A 13371-nucleotide genomic window follows, 5' to 3' on the forward strand; every position below is an offset into this window, starting at 1 on the left:
TCTGCTTCACGCGGTAAATTATTTCAGTGGATATTCAGGGCAGAAACGACGGGCAGAGGTGTGAATATTCAAGGTATGTTTCGATTTTAGCGATATTTCATAGCGATGTTTGCAGACATATGATTTGAAAGTCGCTGACGACGGATTCGCTTAAGATGCGAGCTTAAATGTCATTTCGTACTGCTTTGACCAATTTCGTGGGGCATTAAATGGAATGTTTCGATGGGGATTCAAACTGAAAGGTAATTCTGAGAACTAATTTAAGCAATCGCTCATATGTTGTGTTTTGCGTTCTCGCAACAAAGTAATGAGTAGTCTCCCCTGCGGTGTAACCATGGTTACGGCTGCAAGATGGTGCAGTGTGGAAAAATACCCCAAATGGTGATGCAACATCCTGTTTTTAATGGAATGACCCTACACATATTTTGATGTAATACAATACGTGTATGAATGGGTACAAGCTGGTAATAATAATAATAATGATAATATAGCATGATTAATGATTATGGATGCATACCCTCTCGGGCAGACGAGCCGCAGAATCGAAAGTTCTCTTTAGTGAGTTAAACTCCTCTTTCCTTCGGAGCGGAAAATTTATGTCGCACCAAAAAACGCGATTCTATCTTTTTTTATTCCCTGTTGGCTCGGCTCAATGTAAACTATGTGGTAGGACGGGGGAACGCGAAGGATTAAGACGCCTCTCTGCTCTAGCAGTCTCATTAAGGGCTGGTTCAAAGTTTACGAGCCCCGCAAGGAAGCGATTAGTTAGTCACAAGGAAGGGGGGAATTCCCCCCCTTTAACATCCTGTTGCGTTCGTTTCCGCTGCGACGACGCATCTGGAGCCACCGTTGCGCTGATCTTGAAAAAATGGTGGACAAAATTAGAATACGACGTTATTCGAGGTCGGACACTGAAAATTAGCAAATATACTCAAAAAAATTTTGGTTGGCAATCAAAAAATGCGTTGTCAGTGATGACGTATTAAGAGTTTTAAAAGTTTCCCAACGAATGAAGTGGTGCTGCAATCGCTTTAGTTGAAATATTAGCTTCGTCTCTCTTGTTGTACTGTTTCTTGGTCTCGTTGCAACGGCAATCATTTTACACAATTACGCCATGAATTTTGTTTAAATACCATTGATAAACAGGAAACACTGTTTCTCTTTTCACGTTCTCTTTTCACGAGAAACACTTCATATTCAATCTCTTTAACCCATTACCGGCCGAGTAAAGAAATACTTGAAAATATATAATTTTTTCTCTTCATTTTACCTAATAACATGCTAAATAAGGTAAATTGAAAATATGGGCCTTCTAAAAAATTTGCTTATGGTAAAAAAAATGTTGCGTTTTCGCAACGTTGGCCGAATCAGGTATCTGTATGCACGTATGCAACCCGCATTACAATACATTGACGTCTCATAGGAATATGCTGTTTTTACTGTCGGATATAAACCTATACCTTTTTATGCCACGTATATGACAAATATCGTCATACTGGATAAATAAAATCCTTAGATATTATGTTTCCAATGACATGTTGTTATTATTTGACCTAAATCCACTATAAAAAAGACATGCTTTGCGGTTTGAAAGAAATGAGTCAAAGCGAAAATTTTCTCAGAAGAGCATGTATTTCACATTTTTTCGTTGACTTTAATTTTATCATTGCAGATTGAATTACAACAATTAATGGCTAGTTATGAAATACTCAAGCATTCTGGGTGCAATGGAACATAAAATTTCGTACATTCATACATGGTTGGGCTTTTACACTGTTTCGGCAACTACTGAATTTTTTTAACTCTATGGCCAAATTCCTCCTTTCATGCTTCACGAATCCGCGATGAATTATATGGCCTAACTTTTTCTATGTTTAAGGACGCGAATTTTATAGGTGTTCGTCATCTACTGACTGATTAACTTCACTTTTTAGATGCGTCCCTGCTAGATACGATTTGATGTCTACCAGTGAAATTTACTTCCGTTGCATAACCTGTACAATCTCCTAGCGTTAGTGCAAACGCTGTCCAGTAAGTTGATAAGCTAGGACCTTTTTTCCCCTGAATTATAGTGCGGTAATTTGCATTATCAAGTAGGTCCACACCTCCCATGTATTTACTATACTCCCCAATAACACGAATAGTATTTTCTTTTATTAACGTTGAATAGTATGTGAAATAGTATTTTCTTTTTTCTGCTGAAACTTTTCTCTGGGCCTAATGGAAGCGAAAAACTTGTATTGCTGTCTACAGGGACAATCTAGTTATCATTTCATCGAACAATACTAAGACCTTCGGCTTTATCAAATGTTTGTTTTCATGCTCCTCTCGGTTTCACGTCGATGGTTTTATTATATTCCATCAGGCACTCCTCCGTTATATTTTCATGGATGGCTCCAGTGACAAATAATCCTTTTTCTTTCAAAACAATAAACAGTCTACAAGATGAAAAGAAGACATACGATGATTCGAGGGATCAGGAATAACCTTGAGAAATTCCAGAATAACACTTGCTTCCAAGCCTAAATTTCGATGGAAGTAATTTTCTATCGCCTGGTTGAACCCTAAAACCGTCTGAATAACATAAGCACCAAAGTTCAAAGCAAAATCTAAAACGCTTGTTTTAAAAGAATATTTATGCACTGTAGTGACCAAAGTAAGGTACCATTTGCTCATTATTTCAAAATTTATGCGCAAATATTCCGAATTGTAATAATTTTTAATTCAAGTCGTCAAATTTGAGGTCATAATTTACAAATCTGTCATTTTTGTCCAAACAGGAATTGTCTGAAAAGTGTAGATTATTTTTTATTAATCTAAATATGTTTTGGTTCAATCATTTCCGAACCAAATATACGCCTTATCGTCTTCTTTCACCCAATATCTTGTTGTGGAAGTCGGTGATATCGCTGAATCGTGAAGTAAGGAAGGACTAATTCGGATTGAATGTACAAAGTTTTGTGTTCCATTGCACCCGAAATGCTTTCATGTAATTCATAAATAGTCATTATTTGTTGTAATTCAATCCGTTGTGATAAAAATGTCAATTAAAAACTGGAAAATACGTTATCTTCTTTACAAATATTCACATTGACTCATTTCTTTCAAGCCGTAATGCATCTCTAATTTATATTGGATTTAGGTTAAATAATGCAGCATCCCATTGTAAATATAATATCTAAGAATTTTAATTATCAAATATGACATAAAAAGGCGTAGGATTATATCTGACAGTAAAAACGGCATAATCCTACGAGACGGAAATATGTGGTAACGCGGGTTGCATAACTGCCTATAGATACCGGATTCGGCCAACGTTGCGAAAACGCAACATTATTTTCCGGATCTGATTTTCGCTTAATGTTGACTCCCTGATGAAATATAAGCTTTAATATCTATTAATTGAAATTTCTACGTCCACATGGATGAATAAAAAACTTAATAAAGGAAATAGTTACTCTTAGGAAAAATTATTTATCTTACTTAACAGGAGACTCGAAAACTGACACATTTTGAGTATTTTTATAAATATCGAAATACATATTAAATGTCATTATAATCTCACTGAAAATCAGTTTAAACTTATTTTTATCGAAAAAAGTGAGTTCTACATGAATAAAATTCAATTGAAACATTTTTTTTGCATTTCTCAATAATGTTGCGTTTTCGCAACGTTGGCCGTAAATGGGTCTTTAACAACGGAAAGTATATGAAGATTATACAGATTGTCAATGAATTAAGCTAAAAGACGCTGGAAACTCCGAGGCTGCGCGCTAGGCTTAGATTGCTTGAGAAATAGGGCAGTTTCCCTCATCAAAAAAACGAAAGGCATTGATTGCGATTCGTTGCCCCACATTAGTGTGATCATTATACACAAATTATTTGGTTTTAAAAAACCCAGTTTAGGCGAATATTAATGGTCAATTTTAACCTCATTTGAAAAAGGTCAGATTGGCGGCGATGCGATGCCACTCCACGTGACGTCACTGGGACCCAGATGCTATACGAGTAGTCAGGAGTTTTACATCGTCTGAGATCACCAATGCATGCATGAGGCACAGAGCTCAGGGAAACATTTCTTAATAATCACCTATTAAATTGCCTATGGTCGGAAAGTTTCCTTCTTTTGATAGAGTATTAATAATCCTTTTTTAAGCCAAGCGCTACCTGCTAGCAGGGTAATCTGCTACCTGCTAGCAGCCTGCGCTTATAATAATAATAATCGTCATTTAAAAATCTAAAAGCGTGAAATGCGTGCTCCAGGAGTAATAATCTTTCGATTTAGGCAATAAAAAAATAGGAAGCCACCCTATTGAGAATAGTTATCTTTAAAAGCGACACGGAGAGCATAATGTTAGAGCCCCAATACATTTTTACGTACAGATAGATATGGGAATTCGTTTTTCCCCCGAACATTAAAGGATTCTAATGAATGCTAGGCTGCATTAGCGCATTTCCTTTTTAACTGTAAAATGTTGATGTCATAACAATCCCCGCCACACGCCCATTGAGGTGGCTTGCATTGAGGTAGTATTTACATGTAGTATAAGAGCTCCTCTACGATTATTTTGCATTTTATTTGCCTGTTTTTCATTCGCGGGCGTGTCGCGTCGGCGCGGAGGATATCCGACGGAAGAAATAAATCGCCTCTCGCGACCGAGTCGTTTTTCCCCTCAAAAAGTGGCACCTGAACATGACTCGAAGACATAAATTAAAAATATGGGCGTAGAAACATCGAGAGTGACCCTCTCCAGATGTGCGAAAATAAATAACCGTGGCGCTGCAGTGGGCGAAAAAGCGAGCGAAGAGGAAACATCGTAAACAAGATGGCGCATGCGCATCAGGCATGTCATTATTGTTGCCTCGAGCAATGAACGACTCATTTGAGCGATTCATATGAAGATCCGAACAGCTCACCAAATGAAATGAGTTCCTTTCAGAAATACAGAATAACCTCCCTGAAATTTTCTGAAAGCAGGGTAATAACATATACATACGCTACGCCGCCACTTAACCTAGGTCATTGCTGCTGGCGCAACCGATACCGGAAAAGGAAATGTTAAGATGAGGACGATATGATCATTTATAGAATAAAAATAATGTACGACTTCATTTAATTCGTTATGGTATTCAATAAGAATCGGCTATTATAGAATGAAATAAGACACCCAAGAATAGCGTTCTGGTAATTGGGTTGTCATTACATACGGCATCTACGACCAACAGAAATATCTAAACATCAATGAAATTTTACGCACAGAAAATTATTGATTAATGGGCAATTCCATTTATGACGGAATTACCTTTAGAGAAAACTATGGAATAGGATATTTCGATAAATTTGTAAAATACAAAAAATGTCAAACTTCTAGCAGAGGATGATCAAAGAAATTTATGAATGTGATTTTAATGTACAGAAACAAAATTAATTTATCGAAATACCTTCTAAATACGCCCAAAATTAACATGTGATGGGAATACTGCCAGGTTGACCTCCTAAGAGTAATATTTGAAACATCTTCAAAGCTCTCTGAATCTAAGAGTAATTTGAAAACTCTTAATTAGGCTCTGAATAATGTTTCAAATACCGATTTCATAAAATTCAAACATTTAGCTGTAGATTTGTCAAGGTAACATATTTCCAGCATAAATTTCGATTTGAGAGAAAAAGTTGACAATTTCATGGAAATTCCCTATTGCAAAAATACCAAAATCAATGCACAATAACAGCAAAATAGAAACTATCGCTGCAGAAAATTTTATGAATACCAAAATTGCTTATCAAATCGATCATCTGGCTATGAGTTATAAAATCACTTGGAATATCCTCCTGCAAACATCAAGGCTCTCAATTAGTCGAGAAACCTGCATTCATAAGTACCCAATTTCTGTCTTCTGCTTCGGGAGTTTTAGATATAGGTACACATTTTAGGGGCATCATGTTGGCTTGTGTTTAAACTTCAATATTATGTTTTGGAAAGATGATGCCGTGTTTTGTTCTTAACATACTTCTACATGGACGTGTTTTATTTTTATGACCTCCCCTCTTGTAAAATATTCTTAAAACTTTGAATTCATACAAATGCCTCAGAGGTAATATTTTGAGTCGCTGAGAGCGAAAATGGATGGAAGGAAAGTCTTCATCGAGGAGGAGCAAACGAAGGGAGGAGGCAAGGAAACCTTACCTTGAGGTACACTCCAACACTGCCTTTCAGAAAAAGTAAGTAATATTATTTGCAATACAGTGGAATTATCTTCCTGTTCTTTCCGAACTTGGTCACGCGAGGGCAGCACTGGGTTATCATGGTCGTTTGAATGCACGTTGGTTGTTTATCGAGGTACTGACCGAGGTCGTATGAACAATAGTATAACAATAATAATAGTAACATAGTAATAAATTAATTGGCTTACTTTTGGATCAGCAGGTAGCATAATGGTGGATATGCCTTTTCAAAAACCGTGCTTCATCGCCACGTATTTGATGATTTATATTTACCTATAAATTAGCATTCCCCTTCTTCCGATGCGATAACCAAAATTTCTCTATACAAGCAATAGCATCTTCTAAAGGTGCATAATGGAAGTTAATTCCTATATCCGGTTATGGTAATTAATCGACGTTTAGCAGTAAATACAATATCCAACAATGTTATGGCGTCAATATATTTGTTGGGGAATATTATTTAGCCCAAATAATACTAGTAGGAATTGAGGAATACCAAAAAATCTATTTTTTCGAAACGTAATAAATTGCTAAGATAGTATACTAATTCCCTTACATTGGAAACATACATATATACTTGGCAATTTATGTGGTAAACTTTTAGCAAAGCACTATGAACCACACTTTTCATTGCATGCCTAAACACCTTAGTGATCTTGTAGCGATGCCAGATGTCAAGAAAGAGGTACACCAATGGTTACTGAAGTAAACCAATTTTTTTAATGGATGTATTCAATATATTTGACACAAATGTATGTATATTTAAAAATAAGGAATGCCTAAGTATGTTAGCTACGATTAATGTTCTTTATTCGTAATATTATCAATCATTATAACTTTTTAAAGAAGTGTTTGTGTACATAAATTTACTTTTTCCCGCATTGTATGCAAATGTGTAGAGCCCTCTGACAAGCCTTTACCTTAAATGGACGATGTTAGTTCACCTGTAGCAACTAGGATCCTGGTTTTATTTTAACGCACCGTAAATAGTAGTAAAATAAGAAGAAACTACTATACTAATTACTACACCGTTTAATAGAAAGTAATCTGGTTATATTTACTATACTTTCTGGAAATTGATTTTTTGATGAAAAAATTCACGAAAAATTGACTTATACTGGATTACCGGATGCTGTAAGCACCGAAATCTAATAAAATTGTGGTCGCATTGCACGGGAGCAGTTGAAGCCAGTCTCAGACTATTGAAAGAAAATCTCATAAATACTTTTATACGATGTTAGTTTACGATGAATAAAATCTTATAAATTCATGTCTCCGCTTGGAGTTGGTGATTTCTGTTCACATTTTAGTTATTAATTGCCTATGCGTGTAAAAATTGGCATTGTTACGATAGGTATTTTCAATGAGATATATGTCTGTAAAATCTGATGTCAACACTAATTGCCAGTGAACCCGAACTCCTTTATAAGAATTATGGAAGAAGAAACTGAAAGAAGGAGTTGATAACATGTAAAAAGTATTTAAATTTGTTGATTAAGGAGAGGGAACTAAATTAATACGATATATTACGAAAAGCCCCATCAATCAAAATATTAGAACAAAATTCTTTTCGAGCCTATTAAGTTTTTTTAAACGTTTCGTTCTTATACTTTTTTAATACTCCAAGACAATCTCATGACGAAGAACATCTTCTAAATAGTAGTTTCCAACGATAAAAACTTCCGAAAAGTTCTCCGCAAGCAGAGGCTCCACGTGTGCAGTGCATGATGGGAAACACCTGTGGCGCACGATCGCTGACAGCGGCAGCACGTAGAAGCCTCAAATCGGGGACGCCAAATCTGTTCCTGCGGGAGGCATAGCGATTAAAAGCGTAAGGCCCACATGGTGATGTCGATTCGGGGGCAGTGACACCCTTTAGCACCCGCATCTATGCCGTACATAAATAAATTAAAAAAACAAAACACCAGCTACAAGCGGAGGCATGAATCTCCCGTGGTTCATTCGTTCGCTCATTTATCGTTCTCTCGTAAAGCTCTTCACTCCCATCGAGAAGATGCGTAACAATGGGGGGATAAGGGGATAGATCCCCCACCAAAGCCTCAAAGAAATAAAAATATATTTAAAACTATTGTCTAGTTTTGACACATAATAATAACAGCATCTCCTCAAAGTTAAATTTATAAATGCCAAAGTCATGTAAAATGTATGTCCAGGCATGAAAAGTTTCAAAAATATTCCCGGGGAGGGATGTTCATAATGTTTCTCGGGAAGGGGGGGCCGCACCCCTGGCCCTCTTATCCCCCCAAAGCATATTCCTAGTTACCCCACTGGCATCGAGTATTTCATTGATGCGGCGAAAAAAAGAGGAGCAGCGATGAAGGAAAGGAAATAGATAAAGAGGAAGTGATCCCAATAAAAATGCAATGCATTTGGCTTTTAGAGTTGTTATTCCGATCCTAATGAAATACGAATTAATCGCAGGAATATATTTTTCGCTGCCATAATTTTCTTATAAGTATATTTATGGCTTTTTTGTATCTCAAAACTCCTCATGTGTTTTTTTTCTTTTTCATCTAGTGGAAATATTTGTTAATTGCGAGTCTAAGTGCAATCGCTTAAATCTTGCTATATTAACGAATGGTAATGGAGGACACAACATCGTATTTCGCATTTCTTTTCAGCTAAAGTTATCAAATGAAAACAATTCTCTTTCCAATGCCTCTTAAGTTTAATTGAAATCTATACTAAATTTATCTTATCCAAAAGTTAGTAAAGAACTTGTTAGATAGTTTACCCTCATAAAGCTACAGCTACAATGCTAGCGTGGGGAATAAAGAGACACTTTGAAAAGAAGATCCTTCTTAGGGGATCCGATGTAAGGGGAAATATGTCCGAAGACAGCTTCCAAAGCGAAGATGACACTTTTCTCTCTACTTTTCTACCATTCTAAATACTAATTTATTTTTCTACGTATAATATTAAAGTAGGTCTCCATTGAGTATTGAAGAAATGTTAGAATGAAACGTTTAAAACAAGTTTTTTATTTCATTAGATTCGATAAGAACATTTTTTTCTCGATATTTTGTTGGAGGGTGCTTTTCCTAGTATATTGTATCTAATCCCCGTATCTAGTTAACATATTTAATTACTTTTAACATGTAATGATCTCCTTCTTTCAGAAATATCTATAGTTTCTTAACAAGGAGTTCTCAAGATTATTTTTGTTCGAGTTCGCTGACAATGAGTGTTGACTTTCCCTTAAACATTTTTTTAACCTATGTAACTCATTCGGGGCCGTCCCTTGCCTTCTTTCGTTTCTAATGTCCTTCTACGATTGTTTTCATCCGGCCATCAGGTCCCATAATGTGGTCAACTAAGTTGTCCCATCTTATCCTTAAGATTTTTAGACGACTTATTTTTTCTCCTATTCTTCTTAGCATTTCCTCATTTCTTACTCACTCGTTGTATTATCCATTTCGTCTTCATCATTCTTCAGCAGCACCATACGCCGACCAGTTTATTTGATGTTATAACATCTCTCCGAATGTGGACATTTTCATGCGATGATCATTGGCGACCCAGCGGGGGTCAGCTCTCCCGATAGTAAATTAATGGCCAGAACAGAACTATATTTTTAGCTCCAAACGAAAGTTTAGTACAAAGTTTCTTTGTATCCAAGAAAAGTGATATTTGTGTAAAACACGTAATTGAGATAAAATTATTTTATTTTAGGGCAATTAATTTAAATGAAAACTGATAGAGCGCTTTTATAATTTTCTTAAAATTTCGGTTTCCTTAACCTTTTCTGCGTTCCAATTTGAACGACCACGGCTTGCCCCACCCCCTCCTCCCCTCTAGCCATGATCCTTGGTACTCCCTTGTCGATGATCTTACCCTCGATTAATGCTCTGTTGAAAAATCCGCAGCCAAATAAAGGCGAAGCAGAATATTCTCTCTGAGTGCGTGAATTCTAGCCATAAACACGGATGCTAAATATTTAACGGCCCTGAGGATCTTTGGCATTGGCGATGTGTTTAGCCATCCACCCCAAGGGCACAACACAGCACTACAGTTCCTCATCGGAGAGCTTTGGAAAGAGTCTTCTGCCGTCGATTCCTAAATTTCGAAATGGGTGATTCGACTCTATGTTTACGATTGCGACGGTGCGTCCGAGGATTGGCGAGTGGTTGCCAGGGGCGACGCACCTTCTCTTCCTCGCGAGAGACATTAGAGGGAGAATTAGGTCTCCCTCCAAGAACACTCACTGCTGTGCACGATTTCAACCACTTTACTGCCTCGCTCGGAAATATATGTATATTGTACGCGGTTCGTAGTATTGTGTGGAAAATGATTTAGCAGTACAATACGAGAAACGAGGTTTATGTTCTAATAATAGAAAAATTTCCGACATGAAATGATTATAGCATAGATTTAGCATATATCAACGGAGCATCAGCTTGGACCTCAAGATACAGATACTAGCGCCTAATAAATCTGCCATTCCAATAACTTCTGGGGCAGGATTGCTAAGGAGGACTTTGAGATCAGGTTTCGTAAAACTATGCACTTTTATTCGAGATACGAGGCATAAACTTAGCAAAGCGTGGAATCACATTTTAGAGGATAAAATGACTTTAATCCTTTTTTTTATTCAAATTAGGTACCTTGATCTTTCCGGCCGATCACGGTAAGCAGATTGTTGTGACTGTTTATTACATTTCAACGTTTTTTGTTCAATCAAACCTATTTATTCGCCTATTATTTTATGCAGATGTATTCCTTTTCCTCCTGTTCGAGGAAAGACCTACCTTCGTAAAAATGCATCCTGGAAATAAAATTGAGGCTTGGTAAGAATGCACGTCGGGGTTAGGTATACCCCCATGTATTATTCAGAACATTTGGATAGCTCATAATAACAACATACTTATTCACATGCAGCTTCACACATGTATCGTTATAAATTAGTCTTTCATAATTGTTATAAAAACCTACGTTTTGTATCGGAATGATATTAAAAATTATTTTGGGATCTTAACAAAAATCATTTTGTGGTTTATAAATTTCAGAATCCTCAAAATTTTCCAATTTTTCAAATTTTCCCTGTGGAAGTTAACGGAGCAAGCCATCGAAACGCTGGAGTCAAATGTGACCCGTTTGGAAGCCCGAGAGCGTTTCATTTAACTTTCTCACCGGGAAAACCTGAAGCCTTTCATGTAACATCAAATTTTATATTATTGTTCAAGACCATAAGTCAACAATCCTAAGATTTTTTACACGCATCTCCTCCATTAGGCTCTCCTATGTGGTTCTAGCCTTCAAGAAGATTCTTACTGCAGTTTTTGACGAATCAAGCAGCTTTTCTTTGTATTAAATTAAGTTCGCGGATTGAGTCTTTCTGCAGTGGATACCATATGCTTTCTGCACATTCAAAATGTGGCCGGACGAGTGCGAAATAACTCCTATCTTCCGCTTTTTCATCCGAAAACTTTCCCTAAACACGTTTGACGAATCCATCTTCTTCAGGGCTCTGCCGAAAATATTTGTTGTATGTACACTCCACGATAGGCTTGAAGCTACCGTAACGCCTAGATATTTGAATTCCTCTGTTTTGCGCTTAAGTTAACATTATCCACTTAACATACTCATGGGGATAATTGGACGACGCAACGCAACAAATATACCGCCGATCATTTTCTTAGACGGAGTTTTAGATTTATTGGCCGACTGGAGAATGCTCTATTGTGATTTTATGGGTCTAGTATCTGTAACCCGTACTACTTGATCCTCCCTATCAAACAAGGTCCAACTATTGTAAGCGAGTATGTTACCGTATTCAAGGCAGCAGCATGTGCTTAAACTCGCCGTTGGGCCAGCGACTCTTACCCTTTCGCAGTATCGATCGTTGAATGTGGCGCTTGGGTGGGTCAAATGGGGCCGCCGGACGGCAATGAAACAAACACAAAGGCGCCGTCAAATGGGCTGATGCCGCTCCTCTGAGAGACCTTTATGTATCGGGGCCGTGCGTGAGGGTTGTTTGAGGGGGGTGCAGGGGGCCTTCTTGTTGGCAACCCCCCTCGACTCTGACAGGGCGACAATGAATGCTCATCGGATTTCCTTCGTCTGGAGTGTGAGGGGGGGTGGGGGGTGTCAAAGGGTACACCTCTTGGGGGACGCACTTCCCCACCAAAGGGGTCGAAAGGCGGGAATTGGTTACAGGACACCATCAACACCAACGGACTCCTCCGCTCTCACCACTGCAGAGGAAACAGCGCCTCCACTGCATCTACCACTACCCAAATGGGTGTTTCAGTCACCCTCGTTAGTCCAGTCACTGAAGCTGAAAATTAGTCTTCGAATTATTTTGTAATTAAACCAATTGACATGGGATGGGAATGAAAGACAGTAGTAAATTTCCACACAATTGTAATTTTAGCCGTAGACTCTTCTCCAAATCCACTTACTGTGGCATGCACAAAAAATGTACCCATTGACAAATGGATTTGAAAAACTAGAAACAAAAAGTCATTAAATAGGAAAAAAATAGAATAAAAAATGGAAAAGAGGCTATTCGCCCAAAAAATTAAAAAAAAGGTATCCAAAACAATCCATTAAGATTTAAAGAAATAAAAAGAAACAAAAAAATCCTATCATTAAAATTTTTAATATTTTTGATACCTTACTGTTCTCAAAATTTTCATATTTCTTATTTTGTACTTTTAAATTTTCTTTCTACAGTACACCAGCATTTGGCCTCTTTGGCCATGTTTATGGCGATTAGTTATTAGCTTTAAATATTGGTATGAATTGATGATTAAGGTCAATCAGTTTCTCTGTATTTATTTTTAGTGCAATTAGTCTTCTTAATTTAGTGTTAATTGCACGCGCTCACTGGCTGCCTTTACTTCAATTCCTCTCTCACTCACACTGGATATGTTTACACTGGTCCCTTCCACATTGGTTGCGTCACTCCCTTTGTTCGTGCCTAGAGCGCAATCAAAAATACTGAAGAGGTGGATTTTTCGCAGCATAGCAGCGGAAGAGAAATCCGCACCGAAATGCAGAACCAATGAGAGCGACTGAATTCAAAATGCGTGTTTCGGTCTCCCTGGTTAGTCGCTGAAGCTGAAAATCGGCCTCAGAATCGTTTGTAATTAAACCAATTTAACTACTCAACATTTTGCACGCAG

The sequence above is a fragment of the Ischnura elegans genome, chromosome 12 (assembly GCF_921293095.1).
Source record: "Ischnura elegans chromosome 12, ioIscEleg1.1, whole genome shotgun sequence".
Classification (NCBI taxonomy): domain Eukaryota; kingdom Metazoa; phylum Arthropoda; class Insecta; order Odonata; family Coenagrionidae; genus Ischnura; species Ischnura elegans.